At 44.2% G+C, this 22,330-nt stretch overlaps 2 protein-coding genes across 7 annotated transcripts in view; one reads left to right on the top strand and one right to left on the bottom strand.

The window, feature by feature from the left end:
- Positions 1–22,330, bottom strand: part of LOC111865511 (C2 domain-containing protein 5) — a 394,963-nt gene that overhangs the window by 230,423 nt on the left and 142,210 nt on the right. The window lies entirely within an intron of this gene.
- LOC111865553 overlaps positions 1–22,330 on the top strand; it is a 283,579-nt gene that overhangs the window by 105,619 nt on the left and 155,630 nt on the right. For all 5 annotated transcript variants that reach the window (XM_023853690.2, XM_023853717.2, XM_033751936.1 and 2 more), the window contains exon 3: positions 9,038–9,164. The gene's annotated coding sequence lies outside the window, so the exon portion shown is untranslated. The remainder of the gene's footprint in view (positions 1–9,037; positions 9,165–22,330) is intronic.

Genomic DNA, 22,330 nt, shown 5'->3' on the forward strand with positions numbered 1-22,330 from the left:
TGCGCTACAGCCCCAGTTTGGGCCTTAGCCTACCTCCACGAAACTCTCCGTTACACTTCGGTTTACTAGATCTTAGACATTGGTTAGGACGCCTTGGGCGGGTGATCAGCTCGTCGCAAGGCCTCTACATGTACACAAACACGGAACATCCATGCCCTGAGTGGCTTTCGAACCCACGATCCCGGCTTCAAAGTGAGCGAAGACAGTGAGAACACATTCGTTGCCCAGCAGTGGATATATGCAAACCACATAGAAATAACCTCTTCGTCTATTGTTGTATTTACAGCGCGTTGCATGGCAACAGAAGTTAACCAGTTGTTGCCTGCGTATTCGTTGCCGCGGGAATGTGTTCACGAAGTCGTTGCTCAGCAACGGGTCTACATGTCACGATATTGTAGGGATAAAAAATGTGTTCTTAGAATTATGTAAAATCTGAAAGGAATAATTAGGCGCTGCTGATTTTACGACTGTCATAAACACATAATCCAATTTCTTGCGAACAATGTAGAGCCGTGATGACAAAGCTTAGCCTCATTTCGCATACCACTGCGATAACGTGACAACACAATAGCTATTATGCGGATCTATTGCACCGCATTTCTGCTTCGTTCCTAATTGCTAGAGACTTGAAGTGGATGAATGTACCGAGGACAAAAAGGTTGAGCAATATGTATGTGTGTGTGTGTGTGTGTATATATATATATATGTGTGTGTGTGTGTCTTCCTTCCATGTGACCAGAGTTTCCACCAGATAGTTTGAGCAAGTTATCTCAAGTGCTAACGCTTCTGACTTAATTCGGCATGTCCTCGGTTCGAATCTCGCCGCCACACTATCATGATTGAGGATTCATCGCCATATAGTCTTCAGTTACTGGCAGGGTGGTCGTTAATTTAACCACATATATAATTCATGCAATTAACAGCGTTACTACATAACTTAAAATTCGGTAACTCCAAAAGAACATATTAGCCACGCTGTTTGTAGTGTAGTATTACTTATCACACCACAGTTACTGGCCGGTACCGATCTTATGTCCCAAGAGCCTCAGGATTATAAAAATTCATTCGTTCCTTGTTGAGTTCTAAACGACAGGGAATATTTTTAGTGTGTAGACCTGGTCTACGGGGACCGGTTCGCTCCTTGCCCCGAGGCAAATGTGAATTTTGCTGCTGAATCAATTGCGGAAAATATCTACGTGTAGAAAGCACAGCATTCTCAACACATTCTGTGATCTGTGAATTGTAACTACTTCATTCCGAACGTTTTCGGCCATCAGGCATGCGTCGCACTGGTCGCCGTGAAGCGCATATCCATGGAGCCGGCCCCCACAGTAAGAACATTCCCTGTAGACGGACAGGCTTGGTGTAGCCCCGAGTGTCGCATTTTGGATTTCCCTGAGCTGTTGAAGCAGTAACATCATGTTCGGTGTACAAGCTGTAAAGTTCCTACACACTGGTATGTCAGTGAGTCATTTCGTAGTGCATGTGATAGTTGGGCATGGGTTTCTTAGCCTGAAAACATTCTTGGCGCGGATAACTAGCACGAGAATATACGCTAAAGACAAACACTACTAAATATCATGGCAGCTTAGCATTAAAGTCTTTTCTTGTTAATTGATACAGTAAACCCTCACTAATACGGTTACAGTTAATCAGGTCGGATACACTGATTGAAATATGAAAAATGAAAAAATGTTGTTTACTGTTGAGTACTTTAAAAAGACCCGTGACATTTAGGAAGGCAGACGAGTGACTCAGAGCGCAGTTTGGATGCGCAGAAGGAGATGCAACATGCACTACTGTCTTGCGTGTTTTTCAGTAATCTTTGACTTCTGAGTCATTGGCGCACCTCACCAATACGGATGACCCCGCCCTAATTAATCCGAATTATCGAGGGTTTACTGTATGGGGCGTTTTAGAATACGCCACATCCAACAGATAGCGGCTCCTCAGTTACTTAAGGTAGGCCGTTGTTGCTGATTTGTTACCTTGAACTGGCAATGAGTAAATGGGTACTGGCGAGGTAATTTAGTGGGACGAGATCATGTGATCCACACGACAAACAGAAATCTTGACGAATGCGCGTTCGTTTTGCCGTAACTCGAGAACGCTCCTGCCTTGGCATAGGTTTAAGTTTCAGTCACCGAATGTTAGATCTCTTCAGGATGAAATTGAAGTAATCAAGAAGGCCTAGGAAGAACTACTCGCCTAATTTCCTTTGAATCGACACGGACACAGAAAACGAAAAAAAAAATAGGGTATGCATACACAGACAACAAGGCGAGCTCATAAGGCCCGAACAAAATTTGTGACGGATACACCTACAGCAATGTGACCTTTTATTTCTTTTTCAAAATAAGAGGTAAAGTTATGCTCGTACTTAATTAATTAAGCACTGCGGCTTGAAGGCATGTTTGAGGAGTGGAGGTATAGCATATGAACATCAATATTATATTTAAGCATCCTGTTGCACTCCATACGATAAATGATATAATGATACAAATTCCGTCCCAAGTGCAAACAGTATATTATGTGTCCTTGATCTTGTTCACCTACACTACATGTTTCGGCCTCAGACGGCCATCATCAGGTGTGTAACACTCACGTCGCTGTCACACTGCACTCAGCCCAAAATTTAACATTTAAAACACTTTCCTTGTTATTATCAACATCTACTTCATTGATATCTGTCTGGATGTAGATTATTTTACACACGTTAATTTTGACGTACCTGTAGTAGCACTATAAAATCTTTAGTTCTAATTTTAAAATCCTTTAAAATTTTTTCTCTAAATTTTAAATTTAAAATTGTTAGGATTACTCGCCCTATGTCTAAAGTGCTGCAGCGGCTAGTTCTTGTTACCACACTGTATAGGTGTTATCCTGTGTAGTCTTCCTGTGTGCGTGCCGCTGCTATTCTTTACTACGTGTACTACACACGTAGTAAAGAATAATGTTAAATTTTGGGCTGAGTGCAGTGTGACAGCGACGTGAGTGTTATACACCTGATGATGGCCGTCTGAGGCCGAAACATGTAGTGTAGGTGAACAAGATCAAGGACACATAATTAATTGTTTGCACTTGGGACGGAATTTGTATCATTATATCATTTATCATATGAACATCAGTTTTAACATTTTTTTTTTCGCTTAGTGGGGAGTGAAGTCCAGCTGGGTCCACTGGGCACGGCGGCCACTAATTGGCCTATTCTACCTACCCCGGCCGATTATGATGATGGAGAATTTGGTGGAATGACGATTGGCAGGGGAAACCGAAGTACTCGGAGAAAACGTGCCCCAGCGCCACTTTGTCAGCCACAAATCCCACTTGACCAGACCCGGGATCGAACCCGGGCCGCTGCGTTGGGAAGCCAGCGACTGACAGCTTGAGCTATGGCGCGGCCCAATTTTAACATAGAATTATTTTTTAACACAGCTACAGCAGGCCTCCAGCGCAGTAGATAGCTTCATATTTCTTAAACATAATTGACAGCTTCTCTGTATTCCTCTCGACGGCGCGCAGTTTGTCTCTTGAACCTTTCTTGTCTATTATAAACCGTGAGTTTGGAACGGGTTGAACGTGGCCTCCCAGAGGATACTATCCAAGAAGTCACCTGAAGAGACTTTAAAAATAAGGACTGCCGGGCGGAGATTTGAACCGGGTTGCTCCGAGATTTTTAAATGCAATTGTCTTATGATGTAGAACGCCTCTGTGGTCTAGTGGTCATAGTTCGTGCCTACACATCCACAGGCCCCGGGTTCGATTCCTGGCGCTACCAGATTTTCTGAGAAAGTAGTGTGCCTGGAACGGGGTCCACTCAGCCTCATGGTGATAATTGAGGAGCCATTTCAAGGAAATAGCGGCTCCGGTCTAGAAAACCGAGGTTAACGGCCGTGGGGATCCGTTGCGCTGACCACGTGACACCCTCTATCCGCAAAAGTTGGCACTAACTTCGCCGACGAGCGTCAGTCGCTCGGTCGGTATTGTTCGCTTGCTGACTACAGGCCACGGAGTTTGTTTTTTATCTTATGCTGTAAATTGTTAAGACATTCTAGCCTATTGAAATTCAGAATTAATTTCGAACAGCTGTGTCACTTTAAGACGATCACAGTGGCCGCGTGGTCTGAACTTTACGCTCTAAAGCCATGAACCGTCTTCCCCCCCCCCCCTCGAACACCGGGATCGCGGATTCGATTCCCACTTGAGGCGTGGATGTGTGTGCGTTTATCCTATGTGTAGGTAGCGGCCTTGCGACGGGCTGATCCCCCGTCCAAGCAGCCTTCCTGACTGTGTATAGGATTAAGAAGAAACTTAAAAAGCAGCCGGGGTCGAAAGGGTAGAGCCAGAGAGTGAGTGTCGTTTTAATATTTGGTGTGGCTTCCCGGATGAGGACTCGGCCCCTTGCAAAGCCTCAGTCTACTCAAAACAACAGAGAGACATGTGAATGTTCGTGCGCAGAACGAAATTGGAATGAGTCGGAATACTCGAGCGGCCGAAGAGAGTACGCGTTTTAGGACTGTGTGGCCGGCCACTGTGATTGGCTTGGATATGGATTGTTACTGGTGATTAATAATGATATGCACGTGAAGAGACGTTTCTAGGCAACGGCTCGGTTAACTTGTTGACGCGGAAAGGGACTGTTGGAAATGATGATGCAAAGGGGGTTGTAAGAAGGACAGTTTAAGAGAAGGGAGTTGCTGCTTAAGCCCGGAAGCAGATGAATAGCCATTGTTAGAAGCCGCTACCAGTAAACTTCTAGTGACGACTCTGCATGCTGGGATAGACAGCGTGATGTGTAAAGTGTGGATATTAGTGATGGCTTTATAATTAAGTGTAATTAAGATTTGTGTGCTAAAGTGACCAGTAAATCCACTATCCAGCCCAAAACCCCTCGATAGTCAATCACTTGACAATATTATAAAATAGTAGTGACAATAATAGTACAGCGAAGCTTCCCCCAATGATTAAGTCACCTTTCCATGAAGGCACATTGGGTATACGCTTCGCCTGATTTTCCCCGGGAAAGAACACTTATTGCGGATTGCGTAAGAGGCGCCGGATGGGCCTCGTGAGTCGGTATGGACACATTGGCGAAGGCAAGAATCTGTACCCCATTTTGGGGCTGAACCCCGGCCGCCCAGCTCGTAGCCAGTCAATTTACTGACTGGTGTATCCCAGGTAACAGCAGCAGTTCTAGTAACAGTAGGCAGAATAATAATTTAATTAAATAAACCAAATGTAGTATAACTCAACTTTGCCGCGGGATTGACGGCCGGGATTCGATTCCCGGCAGGGGCAAGATATTTCTCGTACACACAGCGGCCAGATTGACTCTGGGACATACCCAGCCTCCTATCAAGTGGGTACCCACTCACGGAGCTGAACCCTTCTTGAGAAGCCGCCAATTGTGCAGTTACTCAAGAATTTCCCAGCATTTTATGGATCCCGAAGGTTCATTACCGTGTTCACAAGAGCCCTCCAGTGGTCCCTATCCTGAGCCAGATCTATCCAATCCATACCATCCCGTCCTATCTCTCTAAGATCCACTGTCCACCTACCTACGCCTTGGTCTTTCCAGTGGTCTCTTTCCTTCAAGCTTTCCCGCCAATATCCTATATGCATTCCTCTTATCCCCCATTCGTGCTACGTGCCCCGCCCACCCGATCCTCGACTTGATCCTTATTATTCTTGGAGAAGAGTATAATTGTCCAGTTGATTTTGGGAACTATTTTCCTGGGAGTGAAGTGTCCGGGACGTGAAGCTGGCCACTCACTATCTAGTGACGAGATCAAGAATGGTGGAGCTATACCTCCACTCTGCCATATGTCTTCATGGCGTGTTTCTTAATTAATCGCAGGAAGAACTTTTTTTGTGGCTCAACTCTGAGAATGCCGTTATGCGTGTTCCATACCCTGAAGAAACAATCCTATGGCAAATGAATCGGTTAGCAGGCAGTGTCAAGTCAGCTTATTAGAACAAGGAGAGAAGTGGCGCCAGGCAGGCACCGATATGTCGCGTCTGCTGACGGCACTCTCATGGCAGTATTTTCGTCACTGCATCGAATAATAATCCTCACTTTTCAATCTTTCCTTCAGAACTTTGACGTTCAAATAGACGACAGCAGCTGTTAGTGAAGGGTTATACATGCGGTTAGTGCGTCTTAACATCGGCACAAATTTGTACAGAGACAAGATTAAGAGTTAAGTCGGTTGCAGAGACACAGTAGCGAGGCTGAGAGGCCGTGACATTATCACTGCGCAAGCAACTCAAGTTCTGTGTGCATAGAAACGTAAGCTGAAGCACTCCCTAGCTTTTCCATTCATGGGAGAGGAACGTCGCGGTGGCTAGTTAAGCGTCCTTGCATCAATACCGGAAAGTAAATTTTCGCCCAGAATCCAACTTCGCAAATTGAGCGCTCTCACGAGTTGCTTTAGTCTCTTCACGTAGATGGGAGGATAGTATTGCAAGAACTTCTCGTCCGTTTCCCTTTGATACGAAATGGACCTTAGAAAACGGAAAAAAAGGGGGGGGATACACAGCGAAGTGAGTTCTTAATATTCGAAACATACGGAGGGACACAGATAACAAGATGAACTAGCCCGTTTGTATTTCTTTCAAAATAAGGAAATTACCGTATTTGGTTGAGGCACTATGCTACAAACCGGAAGATCATGGATTCGATTCCCGATGAACCCATTTGATTTTCTTTTTTCAATTTACCTAACCATTCCAGCCGCAGACCATGGAAGCCCATAGAGTTGCGAGAGGTCGAGGCTCACATTTTATAGACAGTCGGCTCACAGATGGCGGTTAGGTTTTTGAGCCTTACGCGCCGGTTGCCCTTTACCTCCTGGAAGATTCCTGGTACTCATTTCTGTTAGAGGCTGAGTCGACCACAGGGCAATAGTGTGGCCGGAAGGATCACGTCAATTGAAAAAATTCAGTCACCTCATCGGGAATCGAACCGGCGACCTTCCGGTTTGTAGCATAGTGCCTCAACCAACTACGTGAAATACCCGGTTTTGTAAGTAATATTACAGTTGTTATTTTACAGTTCCTTCTTCACCCTCCTTGTCCTTAACTTTCGTTGGTATGGTCCTCTGACGTCTTTCGACTGAGAATTAATTCTACAAGTATGAATTATATTGGAAACTGGCAATGTTACATTGTGATTGCATCTTGGAATAACATTTTCTTCAAATACTAAATGTATGCAGCGTGAATCTGTTTACAGTTATTCAGGCCAGAAGTTACTTGCCTCGAGGCTGAACACAGTTGACGTCACAAATTTGTCGCTGCACCTTATTTTCACCGCCCACGACCTGACTGAAAGTTACAAGATTGGAGAATTCGCCAAGCACTCCAAGAACTTGGATTTTTCTTGTTGACACACTTTCCGTGCGTTTCTAATGCTCTTGTTGTGACCAGTTCACTAAGTGTTTACGCAGATCTACGCCAATGTGTTATTCACCTTCACTTATAGGCGCATGGAAAGTTCGAGAATGGCATTTTTATAACTCACATTCCAATGGATTATTCACCATGGAACGACCATATCGAGTGTTTTGAGTGCTGTTCTAAAACAGTTCGATCACACTGGCCGCGCGGTCTAAGTCATGAGCTGTCTTCGCCCTCTCAGACACTGGGATCGTGGATTCGAATCCCACGCGAGGCATGAATATATGTTCGTGCTGTCCTGTGTGTAGAGTAGCGGTTTTGTGACGGGCTGATCCCCCGTCGAAGGAGTCCTACCGACTGTGTATAGGATTACGAAACTGTAAAAGCGGCCAGGGCCCAACGAAGTGCTGTAGAGCTTTGATGACGGAATGAAAATCTAAAACAGGGGCACGCGGTAGCGTAATTGGTTGAGGCTCTATGCTCCAAGTCGGAAGGTCGTGGGTTTGAGTCCCAGTGAAGTGGATTTTTTTTTATTCAATTTACCTAACCCTTCCAGCCGCACTATGGCCCTCGGGTCGACTTAGCCTCTAATAGAAATGAGTACCAGGAATATTCCTGGGTGATAAAGGGCGGCCGGCATGTAAGGCTGACAACCTCACCGCCATCTGTGAGTCGATTGTCTAGAGAAAATGTGGGAGCCTCGACCTCTCACAACCCTGTGGGCCTGCACGACCTGTTACAGCGATAGCTTTCTTTACCTTTTACATTTATGAAAATCTAAAATCAGTATCAAGTGGTGGCTTGTAGCAGCTAATCAGGGAACTAATTACAGGGAACGTATTACAACGTAGTATACAAATAAAATTGTGAAGGAAGTCTGATTCACCGCCGGTCACGGTAGCCGAGCGGTCTAAGGTGTGCACTGTCTTCGCTCGCTCGGAAGCCGGGATCGTGAGTTCGTATCCCACTCAGGGCATGGATGTTTGTGTGCGTTTTTCTGTGTTTGTGTACAGGTAGAGGCCTTGCGACGAGCTGATCACCCGCCCAAGGAGTCCTACCGTATGTCTAAGATCTAGAAAAACCGAAGTGAACGGAGAAATTCATGGAGGTAGGCCTAGGCCCACTGGGTCTGTAGTGCCAAGGGGGGGGGGGTGAAGTCTGATTCTCCTTGTTCAATGATTGGGTCGCCTAGTGATGCGAGGGCCCGCCCAGCAAGTTCAAGTCATTACGTAATTACGCTGTTGCATGCTGGGACGGGGAAGGTGACGCAATGCAGCGCCCTTGCCCGGAAACATGCATGGTATTTCAGTGACGCAGTCCACATTGGAAACCAGAAAACACGTTTTAAAGTTCACAAGATCAGGATAGTGTATCAGTGAAACCCCAGTTTAGGTATTTACTGTGTTACATATGTGTGTGTGTGTGTGTGTATGTATGTATGTGTATGTATCTTTCCTACCGTTGCTACGCAACGTCTCTGTAAACCGTTACCGCTGCAACGAATACACACACAATTGTTGGACACGTCGTATCCTGAATTGCTCCATTACTTTATTCTTCTTAGCTCGAAGTATTTACGCAGGCTGATGTAGAACTTCATGCCAGTGACGTAACCTAACACTTTCTGCCTCTGTTCCAGGATTGCTAAACAACAGTGGGTCTGGATGCGACGTGTTGTGTGTGCGAATTGTAAGTCATCGTAATCTTTCTGCAAAAGACTGAAGAAATTTCCCCTCCATCAACCCAGAACCATATCGCAGTTTTCGGTAAGTAAAGCGCCTGCGCTGATTGTGCTGATGCAGTAGTTGTCAAATTGTGAAGCGTGAGATACAGAAGGGCATTTAGACACGATTATTTCATTGTTCGCATTTCCCTAGATGAGAGATATGCAAAGTTATATCGATCCCGTGGCAGTATTCGGACAGTAATAGCCAAGGCCCGGGTTTTGATGACGTCATCCTTTTTTCCTGGTATCCTATGCGATGCTCTTAAATATATAAATCTCGGATATGAGGTGCTGGTTACAGAAATGTAAATTTTATAGGTAATTTTTTGGTAAATTTTTGGACTTTTAAGGGTATTTCTAGTCATTTTTGGCCATTTTAGGGATTTTTTCTTCCTATGTTTTCTGAAATGTGAATAACATGGAAGCGAAGTGTTCTTTCTTTTCTCCTTTAGGTCGTTTTTCTGGATTTTGTAGGTCATTTTTTTTTAAATATTTTCAGGTCATCAAAATCCGGGCCCTGCATATTACTACATTTTTGGGTCATATTTTAGGTAATTTTTCTGGATTTTTCGGTCATTTTTTAAATATTTTCACGCTCACGCTCAATAATATACCAAGCTCTCTTATAAAACACAAGTTAAAATTGTTCTAAATGTCAAAAGTTAAAATTTAAATTTAAATGAGAGCTTGATGAGAGAGCTTGATATATTATTGAGCGTGAGCCTGAATAAGATACAGGATCGAATAAGTGAGAAGACGAATGTGATTGCGTGTAATTATACAGCTGTGTTCGTACACCTGAGGATGACCTCTTGAGGTCGAAACATGTAGTATAATAATAATAATAAATATGTTGTGTGGTCGGTAAAATTGACTCTAATATTGACGTTAATGAACGTTCAGGTTTTTGATTAGGTGAGCGAAGAGGAAGGATTCTGCTGCATAGAGTTTATTATTGTTGTTATTGTCATCATAATCATCATTTGTGCCTTATTCCGTTGGTTGTATCTCCTCTGTTGCATTTGTGGTAGGTTCGATACCCCAAATGTTGTTTGACTGTGCCGTCAAGTTATGTAACTGTTGACCCAAGCGTTCTCCATAATGAACCATTTGTCACTTTCAGTGTTAACATTTTCATTTTCCTGTAGATTAATGATTTTTGTGTGGAGGCACACAAGGCACCCCCTCCGGTGGGTCCCGGGTTCGATTCCCGGCACTACCAGATCTTCTGAGAAGTAGTGGGTCTGGAACGGTGTCCACTCAGCCTCGTGAGTGATAATTGATGAGCTACTTGAATGGAAAGGTAGTGGCTCCGGTCTAGAAAACCGAAAATTAACGACATTGGGGATTCGTTGCGCTGACCACGCGACACCCTCTATCCGCTTCTCCGACAAGGGCGGTCGGTATAGTTCGCTCGCGGATTACAGGTCACGGAGTTTTTTGTTTTTGTTTATATTGGTCAGTGCTAAGTTGGATCTTCGCTGGTGCCATTTACAAATGTAACCTTCACGGCGTTGTACGCATTTTAACTTAATCTAAAACGATTACCGTATCTACAGATTCATATATGTATACAATTTTGTCAGATTTGTCACTGTCATTAGCAATTTCACGTTACCATAGCAGCGAACTGTCGATCGTTAACGCGTTAGATGAACGTAAGCTATATATAGTGGGTCACAAACTAACGGTCCTTTGCCTAAGTGTATGGTGTATATTCTGTGATTCGAATATGTGGCCTGACCTATACTACAGAAACGTTACGGTTTACGGTTGATTATTCGAGTGTGTTATTCGTGAGAGATGGCGCTGAAGATCGGACTCGCCGTATCATTCGATAAGATGTAGGACTGGATAGGAATGAGTGAGAAAGCAGGGAAGGTACGAGTATGATGTCTTATGTAACAAACGATGATACTTCCTGCTGGATTCTCAGCTGCTGTTACACCACGGCATTAAGCGTATATTAAAAATGTAATGGTTAATAATGGGGCTGAATATAAAGGGCATCATCTCCCATAATCGTGACATGAAAGACCTTAATTATTAAAAATCGATACGTAAATTAATTTTTCTCTGCGGTGAAAGTCTACTATTGTTGACGTCACGTTGCCATCATTCTTGTGCTATATTTGGACTTAGGGCAGTCACGCCTTGGTCTGTGCCCCGTCGAATGAAGTTGTAATAACAAAAACTCGGTAAGATTAAACACAGCATAAGATCAAACGTGATCAAAATACAGGATCGGGTTGAGGGCATTATAGACCAGTATTCTTATTATGTTTGCAATGGCTGGGTAAGATTTCAGTGTTCAGTACGCTCCTCTTTGCGGAAGGAGTAGATGTACAGGACGATTCGAAATTATTGTCGGGCTTTCCGTGGAATATAATCTTCAACCCGGTAAGAACGAAATAGAACTGCTTACAGAGTATGAAAGTGTAACTCAGAAAGTTTTCTTTGGCGACGCTCTACTCGCCGCATTGATGTGTGGGAGAACATATGACGTCATACCTAAAATGGCAGCTGTTCAAGAGAAAGCAATGTGCATAATTTGGTTTTTCGAAACGAAGTCCGTTATCAAGACGCAGCGTCGTTACAGAACTCAATATGGAAAGGATACACTTTCAGATAATGCTGTCCGACGTTGGTTAAAGCAGTTTGAAGAGCTTGGTATTGTTCTGCACCTAAAAGGAGCGGGAAGGCCGAGCACTTCGCAGGAAAATGTTCGATCGCTTGGACATCTTACGTTCCAAGAAAGGCGCGCATGTTTAACTTGTTTATCATTGTGCAGCATCGGTTCTATAAATTATAAAACCTTTTCGAGTTACACTTTCATATTCCGTAATTAGTTTTGTTTTTCCCGGTTTGAAAATTATAGGCCGCGGAATCCCCGAAAATAATTTAGAATCACTCTATATATATTTCTTTGTAAAGTAATTAATAATTTTGGATACCCAGTGTACAAAACTTTCCCGTCATTCTGTTGTTACTTACTGGCCTTTCGAATGCATCACTCACCCGAAGGTTCAAAGCCCACCACTGGATACTCTTCGAGCCAGTTTCGTCCCGCTTTTGTCCTCACGTTCTTTCTTGTTTGACTAAAATCTCCCATTTTCCCCTCCCGGTCTTCTAAGCTCACAAGTTTGAGAAGTGGTTTCCGGTTTTCCCTGCTAATTGTCATTCCATGCCATTGCTCCATGTTCATTAATCACCCTGTCATCGACGCTATATAGGCACAGTACTGACAGCGTCGTTAAGTAACAAAAGCATTTCTCCCATCCTAACTACATGCCACATCCATTAGAACCTCATACATTTCAGTGTCCTAAACTGTTAGGTGGCTGGTCACGGTAGCCCAGCGGTCTAAGGCATGTACTGTCTTCCCCCGCTCGGAAGCCGGGATCGTGAGTTCGAATTCTACTCAGGACATGGATGTTCACTGTTTGTGTGTGTGGGTATTTCTGGGTTTGCGTACAGGTAGAGAGGCCTTGCGATGAGCTGATCACCCGCCCAAGGAGTCCTACCGAATGTCTAAGATATAGTAAACCGAAGTGTAAAGGGAGTGTTTCATGGAGGTAGGCCAAAGCCCAAATTGGGGCTGTAGCACCAAAGGGAAGAGAAAACTGTTAGGTGAACTGTATAAATAACGAAATTCCTAATTAGCAGTATCCTAAACGGCTGAATTACTTCATCCATCCTAGATCCACATTTAGAGTCGCAACATCATTACAGATGATGATTATATTGACAACGTTAATTTCAGAAGTGTGTGTGAGTAAGATTAGTTCCGGGTTCTTAGTAGGACCTGCAAGTAAAGGCAAAAGTTACCCTGCAGGATATACAGAACTTGGAGATAAATCTCCACGCCCATTCAAGACCTCAGCATAAGATGAAGGTTGAGTGGGCTACTACAACCCCGGGTGAGATCCCTCGGGATTTTGGTGGCCCAAGAACATACCCCGTCATCCCGTCGGAAATCGAATCCTGATCATGAAGCCTGCGGTCTTTTCATATAATTTATTTCTGTTCCGTAAAGTGCAGTTTCAAATTTTATTGACAGATGCCTTCTTCATGTTGAAGTTGATACTTCTTGGAGCAGGAAGAGTCTGAAATCAAGACATAGAACAACGTTGTCTGCAGGCTTTAACTTTCTACTAGTGTTTTGCATATAATGAGTATTGTTGGTAAGTGACTCATCGCTCTCTTTGTGGCGATGTATAATGCCAGAAGATATGCTCTGAAGGATAGCAGGCTACTGGTATCTCGTAACACGAACTTTGCTATTTGAGAATAAGGAGGTCAGATTAAATGAAAACAAATTAATTAGTGTGTTCCAAAAATGAAATTAATCGCACTAACGAAAGGGCAGCGTAAAATGTCTGATATTAAACCGGATAAACAAAGCGATTAACATATATAGGAATGTTACTAATTCAGTTAACATAGTGATTATCTTCTCAACGATACATTACCGTTATATGAAATAGGGACACTCACAGATTATCGTAATTGTTTTAGAAATAAATATTCACATTTAAAAGCCTACCATGGCATAGTAAATTGCTGCTGGTCCTCGCCAGCACAGTCGTTTTTGTTTCGGGCCCCGTCGGACACATTACCAAATTTTCATTCGTTCGAAGACCATTTGTGTGTTCTGAAATCTGGCCCCTCTTCGACAGGGGGAGGAGTTGCCCTTTCTGAGTAGGCGCCATATTTGTTGCACCGTAATTCAACACGAGAGTACCCGCACAGCGTCCACGTAAGGTCACATACTTCACGGACACTATATTTCTTCTAAATGACATGTAAAAATTCAGTTCGTACTTCACAGAAAACATTACGTCTGCGCAACAAAGCCCAGCCCGTTAATGCTGTGTAAGGAAACAATCGCTCTTTATTGTGAGAGCCATACGGAACACACAAACACACTCTGTGGGCAGAATGTAGAGTTTTAATACGTTAAAGCAAGTGCTACATATAGTGGTCACTGGGCTTTTATAAGAGTTAATCAAGAAATATAGTTTATTTTTATTTCCAGTAATTGCACATTAACATTGTTGTTTTCACTTATAGTACACGTTTATCACGAGTTTCAATAACAGGCTTAATTTAATAGAAAGTAATTAAAATGTCGTCCCGGATGGAAGTCGGCTATTTTGTGAGAACGGCGCTGAGAGGAATATTTGGACCTCAGAGATAGGAAATATACGAGGCTGGAGAAGACTATATTGAAAACTCTGTGGTTTTAGTCCGCAAGCGAACTCTACCGACCGAGCGACCGCCACTTGTCGGAGAAGTTAGTGCCAACTTTAGCGGGTAGAGCTTGTCGCGTGGTCAGCGCAACTAATCCCCACAGCCGTTAATTTCGGTTTTCTAGACCGAAGCCGTTATTTCCTTGAAATAGCTCCTCAGTTATCCTCACGAGGCTGAGTGGACCCCGTTCCAGACCCACTACTTCTCAGAGAATCTGGTAGCGCCGGGAATCGAACCCGGCACCTCTGGATCTGTAGCCAGGAACTCTGATCACTAGACCACAGAGGCGGTCTCAAATTCGTACCCTTCAACAAAATCATCAGGGAGCACCAGATGGATGGTATATGTAGCACGAAGGAGAACCCGAAGGTCAGAGACCATTTTTGAGATGTCTAGGCGGCGTGGGGAGTAGCTTTGAAGAATAGGACGTGTGGGTGTGTGACTACATCCGCCTGACACAGGATAAGGTCAGTTGGCGGGCTGTTGTGAACACGGCTTCGTAACTAACGAAGAATTTCTTGATAAGTTGATCAAGCATAGGCCAGTTAATGCCTATTCTGCACCGTGATGTTACTTAAGAAGGCTGTGGTAGCACAACCAGAAGATCCGACGGCGTGGATGGTAAAGCCTTCCGCTGGACAGTGCTGAACCTTCTCTCTCGTCTTCAGACCTTATAAACTACCTCCCAAGGATACATCTTAATGTTTATCCTCCCATCATTTTCTCGGTCTTCCAAGCGTACTTTCCCCCAAAACTGTACTGACTAACGCTTAAATAAACGAGTAATCTTCAAAACTGTAAGGTAAAAAGGTAAAGTTGTCCCTGTACGTAACTAATTAAGCATTACCCTATGAAGACGTATGTGGGAGTGGATGAATAGATTCACGTGTTCATGACCTCGGCACTGGTTGGAGATGAGTGGTTAGATTAACGCCCTGGCCGCTTTACCCCCAAGGGAAAAGGTGGCAGAACCTATTGGGCCCCAGAACGGGTCTACCTTCAAACTGTAACTGAAGACAATGCATTTAAAAGCAAACAAGCTGACATTAAGACAACGATCATATTTAAATGATACAGCACAGCAACTATTGAATTGGCTAGGCTGTGAGCTAGCTGCTTAATGAACACACACAAGGAAGTTTTACAAGAGAGTTTCGTCTTGCTGTGTATTTGCGTAACCTTCAGCAGCTATGATTAGACGGTTTCTGTGAGGCGTGACTGTGAGGGTGGGGATCCTCATTAACATTAACGAACATGAATTGGAAGGGCCGCGTGTTCTAGCGAGGTCGTGGGCAGTCAGGCCGATAGAGGCCGGTAGTGGCTGAACTACTTTTGCTTCTTCCTAGATACTGGGAAATATGAACCGCCACATAACGGAAGAATTTTTGTTTGATGACGAAAACTGTGGCACAATGCAGATTAGACCAACTGGTGCCCTGCAAGTGATAGGAACTGTATAGAATGTACATACAAGACGTACATGGAAGAACTTATGCGCAATTCCTTTAAAATTATTTTTTTTCCATTCTGTATGACGAAATGTAGCAAGAACTGTACTCTAGTTACTGTTTTGTTTTCCGTGTCATAGATTAGGCGGTTAGTCGCCGGCTTCCCACCGCGGCGGCCTCGGTTCGAACCCAGGTCAGGTCATGTGGGATTTGTGGCCGACAAAGTGGCCCTGGGGTAGGATTTTTCCTTGTACTTCGGTTTCCCCTGCCAGTCCTCATTCCACCGACTGCTCCACATTCATCTATCATTGGGGGTCTGGTACAGTATGCCAGATAATGGCCGACGTACCAAGTGGACTCAATTTCACCACACCCCAAGAAACTTAAAAAAAAAATGCTGTTGTCTCTTTAAGTTCACTGCTTTTCTCACAGATCCCGACTGGTTTCCAAATCATCTCCTTGCCTGTGTAGTCTTGTGTTTTACCGTACGTTGATCGCTCTGCTTGCTGCCTGCTTCATGTTGGTCTCTTGCTTGGCTTATTCTTTGACTTTGAAGGTGGTAGCAGTATGTGTATCCGAAACGTCTGTTGACTATACGGCGTTATATCCTAGAAAATGAAACTCTTCACAGCAGCCGTTTTGAAAATCTCAAATCCAGTAACTATACAGTTCTTACTTTATTGCATTGCGTATGCTTGTAAATTTGTGCTAGATATGTCGACTTAGCAAGTCCACCTTTCGAAGTAATGCTATATTATCAAAGAATACAATAAACATTATCTATGCAGTTTAACTCTTTAAAGCCTATTAGTTTTTATATGTACCACCTGCTTTAACACACTGAAGTCTGCATTCTGCTCATGGAGTGTGTGTGTGTTTCGTATGGTTCTCACAGTAAACAGCTATTGTTTCCCTAAAGTAAAGTAGAGCTATCCCTGTCACAGGCCGTGGAGGCCCATAAGGTTGTGAGATATTGAGGTTCCCACATTTTCTTTAAGACAGTTGGCTCACAGGTGGCGGCAAGGTTGTCAGCCTTACACGCCGGCCGCCCTTTACCCCCAGGAATATTCCTGGTACTCATTTCTGTTAGAGGCTGAGTCGACCCCAGGGCCATAGTGCGGCTGGAAAAATTATGTCAATTGAAAAATCGATCTCGCGACCTTCCAGCTTGTAGCACAGTGCCTCAACCAACTACGCTATTACCTAAACCAATTTAATTTGTTGGTCCTTGTTGTGGAGACGTAATGTGTTTCCTGTGAGGTACGAACTGAATTCTTATATATTAATCAATGAATGGATACAGGTCATCGGAAAATTCACGGTTGTTCCAGCGGTCCGTGGGTCAGACAGTGTTGTGGACCTCAGACATAACAGATTCAAGAAAATCAAAATATATTCTGAAAGCGTTGTAAAATAACATACAACGGAAAATAAGGCGTGCGAACTGGTTTGGTGTGAGGATGGTAAATGAGAAATCATTGTAACTTGTCCTTTGAACTTTAATGGTGACTTGTTACAGAGACAGCTACTAGCAGAATGAGTGGGTTAGAAGCCCACACACTCTGACCCTGGGGATTTTCGGACTTTTTGATTATGCGACCCAGTTTCTCCAGGGACTAGAATCGGAGACTCGCACAGATTAAGTTGAATTCTGTTGCCAAATGTTTTTGGAAATAGCGAGCTCGCGTTTTATTTTGCTATAGAAATTACGTGTAACTCAAAACATATTTATTTTTACTATAATTGAAGTTATTAAAAGGAGTTTTAAAAAGTAGAACATTTTAGTAATCGATCTTAAGTTTCCGACCCGTTTGATGGAATGAGAACACTGGCTTAACCCTTCGGAACCCTCAGATGCACAGTGACGACGGTGAGAAGTTTTAATTCCCGTCTTGGTTCAGTTTGTTTGTGTTAGTGTGGAGTACTTGTAGAGTAGGGTACTGAGACATCGCGTCGAAGCATGGAGGTTGTACTGTAGGTCCTTGAAGGCGTCACAAGGACCCTAAACGACGACGCCACGCTGTGCCAACAGGCTTGGCCGATATTTCATAGGCATAAGAAGTGCTCAGTGCGTCATAAAGTATGCCCATCATTCATACATGCACTCATGAATGGCTCTGCAGCCCTTTGTTGGGCCCCTGGCCTCTTCTTCAGTTTCGTAATCTTTACACAGACGGTAGGACTCCTTGGACGAGTGAGCAGCCCGTCGCTAGGCCGCTACCTACACACAGGGCAACACTAACACAATAAACGCATACACAGATATCCATGTTCATATCATAAAGCAGGCGGCCAATGTGATTCGCAAAATAGGTCATTATACAAATTCTGTATTAATTAATCAATTTCTCAGTACTTTAGAATAGCAATCTTCTTAACGAGTTCTAACATGTGACGCCGTGTAGTCAGGTAGAAGTTCACCGACATTTGGGGTGGAGATATTACCTCCATCTTTAGGGTCGAAGGATAAGCCAAGTAAAGTGCTTGCTTTTGGGAACACGGTAATAAATGGTTTTCGTATTAGGTCTGGTAGCCTTGACACGAAACGTTATGGACGCAGCCTTGTCGCTCCGAAGCCGGGATCGTGGGTTGTTTTGTACTGTGTAAACAAGTGAGGGGCCGGTCACCGTAGCCGAGCGGTCTAAGGCATGCACTGTCTTCTCTCGCTCCGAAGCCGGGATCGTGGGTTCGAATCCCACTCAGGGTATGGATGTTTGTGTGGGTTTTTCTGTGTTTGTCTACAGGTAGAGATGCCTTGCGACGAGCTGATCACTCGCCCAAGGAGTCCTAGCGTATTTCTTAAGATCTAGAAAAACCGAAGTGAACCGAGTCCACTGAGGTAGGCCTAGGACCACTGGGGCTGTAGTGCCAATGGGGGGGACAAGTGAGGGGGGCGAAGTATCGTAGCAGCGAAACCAGACAAATATAGGAAGAACCGGACAATGCTGTGTGAAAAATTGTGCAATACGAATTACGAATTACGTTGAAATTTGTGTACATTTCTTATCGTGGGTTTTATCAGACACGAAGTTCTCTAAATTCCATTTCCTGTCTCTTGTCAGCTACTAAGCTGTGTTCCTGTGAAGAGGGTTGTAGGCTGGAAAATGTGTTTAAAATCTGGCGATATTGAAGAAGAAGACGAAAGGGGATTCTTTGTGCCCGTGCAGAGATGGTCACTGGTGGGCAACTTACACTGACCTTGACTGTCCGGGCGGGGGTCACAAGTTTGTGATTAACATTCCTTTACAAACCCCGACGGGGGTCTGAGTGAAGGGGAGGGAGGGAGGGAGTAGCGTTTCTTAACGCTTACGAATTTGTGACGTCATATGACTAAAGCAAATTAAATGCCATGGATGGTTTTACGAGTAGAACTTTGCGCATTTGCAGTTTTGTATTTGGAACCCATTCTGAGGTTTCATAGTTGTATCGTAGCAAGGCCGTGCAATAGCTCAGGCGGTTAGTCGCCGGCTTCCCATCACGGCGGCCGGGGTTCGATCCCGGGTCTGGTCAAGTGGGATTTGTGCTGGACAGAGTGGCACTGGGGCGGGTTATCTTTGAGCACTTCTGTTTCCCTGCCAATTCTCATTCCACAGACTGCCCCACACTCATCATCATCATCATCATCATCATCTATCATTCGGGCGAAGAACGCCAAGCAGTGGCCACAGTACCAAGTGGACTCACTCTCACCCCACTCAAAGAGACAAAAGAGTGGAGTTCGGTTCTGGGCAGTGAGTAGAAAATGCTGGTCCGTCGTGAGATGGAACTTCTGACATCTCGATTCGGGAATTGGAACAGTAACCTAAGTAAATGTATATAAAATGTGATATGATTTGAGGTTCTCACGGCCGTGGTTATGAACCTGCTACCTGCCTTCACGTAGGTATCTTACTAGGCTTATTCGATCCTGAAAACGGAAGCGATATGTTCCTCCGAAACTTCTATTGAGACTTCCAGCGGACTACTCGGTTTTATATCTCAGAAGATAGTACTTACATAAAATGTGTTCGAAACTGTCCACTCAGAATATTGGTCGATATCACCATACGTTGTGAGCCGGGGTAGCGCAGTCAGTATAGAGACTGGCTACGGGCTAGACCGAAGGGTCGGAGTTCGAGTCCCGATAGGGTCAAGAATTTTCTATTCTCCATGTCGTACAGACCGGCTCTAGGGCCCGCCCAGCCTCCTTCCAATGGGTACCGGGGGCTCTTTCCCCGGGGTAAAGTGGCTGGGCCGTGAAGCTGACCGCTCACTTCCATCTAGTGCCGAAGTCAAGAAAAATGTGGATCTATACATCCATTCCCTCAAACGCCTTCATGGCGTACTGCTTAAATTTACATTTTTATCGCCATGCATTATGCCTACAGCTTGTCGATCAGGAAAATCAGTGAGAGTGAGGCTTATGACTGGTGGTGAATCGCCGTCTTGTGGGACGTACCGCCTTATAGTTTGGTAGATCTGTACCATCGTTTCGGAAAACAACGTGTCGTGATATCCAGATGAGAAAATAGATGTAGCAGGTTTCCTTTATGCGTTGGTACCGATCTGTCGTACTTGAATACACGGCGTCAGATCCCGTAATCTTGGCAAAGTCAATTTCCTGGCGATGAAACCTGTTGGCGAGTAAAGAATTTACGTGTAATTATACCCCCCGGTTGTGCATACGTGACCTATTTACGGACCCTTGCCATCTGCCGCAGTTCGTACTGAGCTGGGTGACGGTAACTAAGTGGTACCTACAAATAAATTGCATAGGTAATTTTTATTCGTGATCCAGAATAAATTGTGTGTTGCTAGTGTTGAAGTAACTAGAAAGTACGTCTATAATCTGTAATTTTCTACTGGATGTCTCGATCAGTTTACAATCCCGCTAATCACAGTATGTAAAACATTATGAAAGTGAAATCGCGCCATCCTTGAAGGCTTGCCAGGATTGCGGCCATCTTGTCTTATATGGAGTTTCGGAAGCGAGAATGGCGCAACACGTGTATTAACTTGTACTGCGTATGTTCATGGTGACTGTTGAGTTAAACGATTAAGAAATCCATAACTCAGGAATCATTGTTGGTTAACTTTGGGTTATTATGCTGCCTGTTTGCGTCTGTATAAAGACGTTCCTTCAAACAGGACATACAGCGCCATTTTGGCGAAATAAGCTTTTGTTTTGCCTTCATTTTACATTCAGTCTTAAAATACACGTAGATTTAAATACGTGGACTGTACCTTGACCCTGCCGAGAGGTTAGAATGATTTATGAGAGGAGACATGTTCCCTGTGCCATGGAATGTCCGTAACATACACTGTGGCCTCCATGCCTGTCCGCGTGTTCTAGACGATGGGGTCCGTGGCCTGCTGACGATGATAGTATAAGATAAAACGGGATTTAGTATCCACACGTGACATCTCCTACATGTGAGGCGAACACCTGGATGGGTGCATGATGGGCAAGGTAGCGTATGTTTTCCTGATTTCTCCTGTGACCAGTCGCCAGAGCACATGGGCTGTGAAGGGCACAGGCAGAGCCTCACCGTGTTAGACTCATTAATTGTGTTCTGCCCATGAAGAGAAGCGTCTGTCGGCATGACAACCTGTGTACTTGGTATTATAGTGAGGGTCATTGTTAACAGAAGAAATGAACCAAATTATGATTCGTCACATTTGATGAATAGACTGCTTTCGTTCAAGTTCGCCGATACTTATCAAACTTTCNGACTGCAAAACGTCTTGTTTAATTTGCCACAACCATTACCAGCAACATGGCGGATGCGCGAACTTGTGATGGAGCGACACTAGTACCACTCAACCTCTCGGTTCTCGAATTTAAGTATAATAAGAAAAGAAAAAGTCCGCAAGCGAACTATACCGACCGAGCGAAAGCCGCTTGTCGGCGAAGTTAGTGCCAACTTAGCGGAAAGAACGTGTCGCGTGGTCAGCGCAGCGAATCCCCACGTCCGTTAATTTCGGTTTTCTAGACCGGAACCGCTGTTTCCTTTAAATAGTGCCTTCACGAGGCTGAGTGGACCCGTTCCAGACCCACTACTTATCAGAAAATCTGGTAGCGCCCGGAATCGAACCCGGACCTCTGTATCCCTAGGCCACAGATGCGGTCATATACACGTATGTTCAAAAAATATGACTGTTGATAATGTGACCTCTTGTAGAACACAAAAGGACTTGAGTGTCCGATTTTTTGTTTCTGCTTTCGGTGATTAACCATTGTTGCTAGGCATGTGAAGTTTGGTAAGGAGGTATGCTGTAAATACACCTGCACGTAATGCATGAAAGATTGTTTGTAAACAGTTGCGAACATGGCACCGTTGCGAAACTTTGAGATTATGTCCAGATTTAGTGCAGAGAGGCTTTGTACTTAGGTGATAAATTTGTTACAAGAAATATAATATAGACGTCTGTGCGGTCGGAAATTTGACTTTGAGTTCTACTGGGGATTCGTTATTTTAAACATTTTAGTAATGTCATAGGCGTAACTCGGTCCAGATAACTTTAC

This window comes from Cryptotermes secundus, unplaced genomic scaffold (genome assembly GCF_002891405.2).
Source record: "Cryptotermes secundus unplaced genomic scaffold, Csec_1.0 scaffold944, whole genome shotgun sequence".
NCBI classification, from domain to species: Eukaryota; Metazoa; Arthropoda; class Insecta; order Blattodea; family Kalotermitidae; genus Cryptotermes; species Cryptotermes secundus.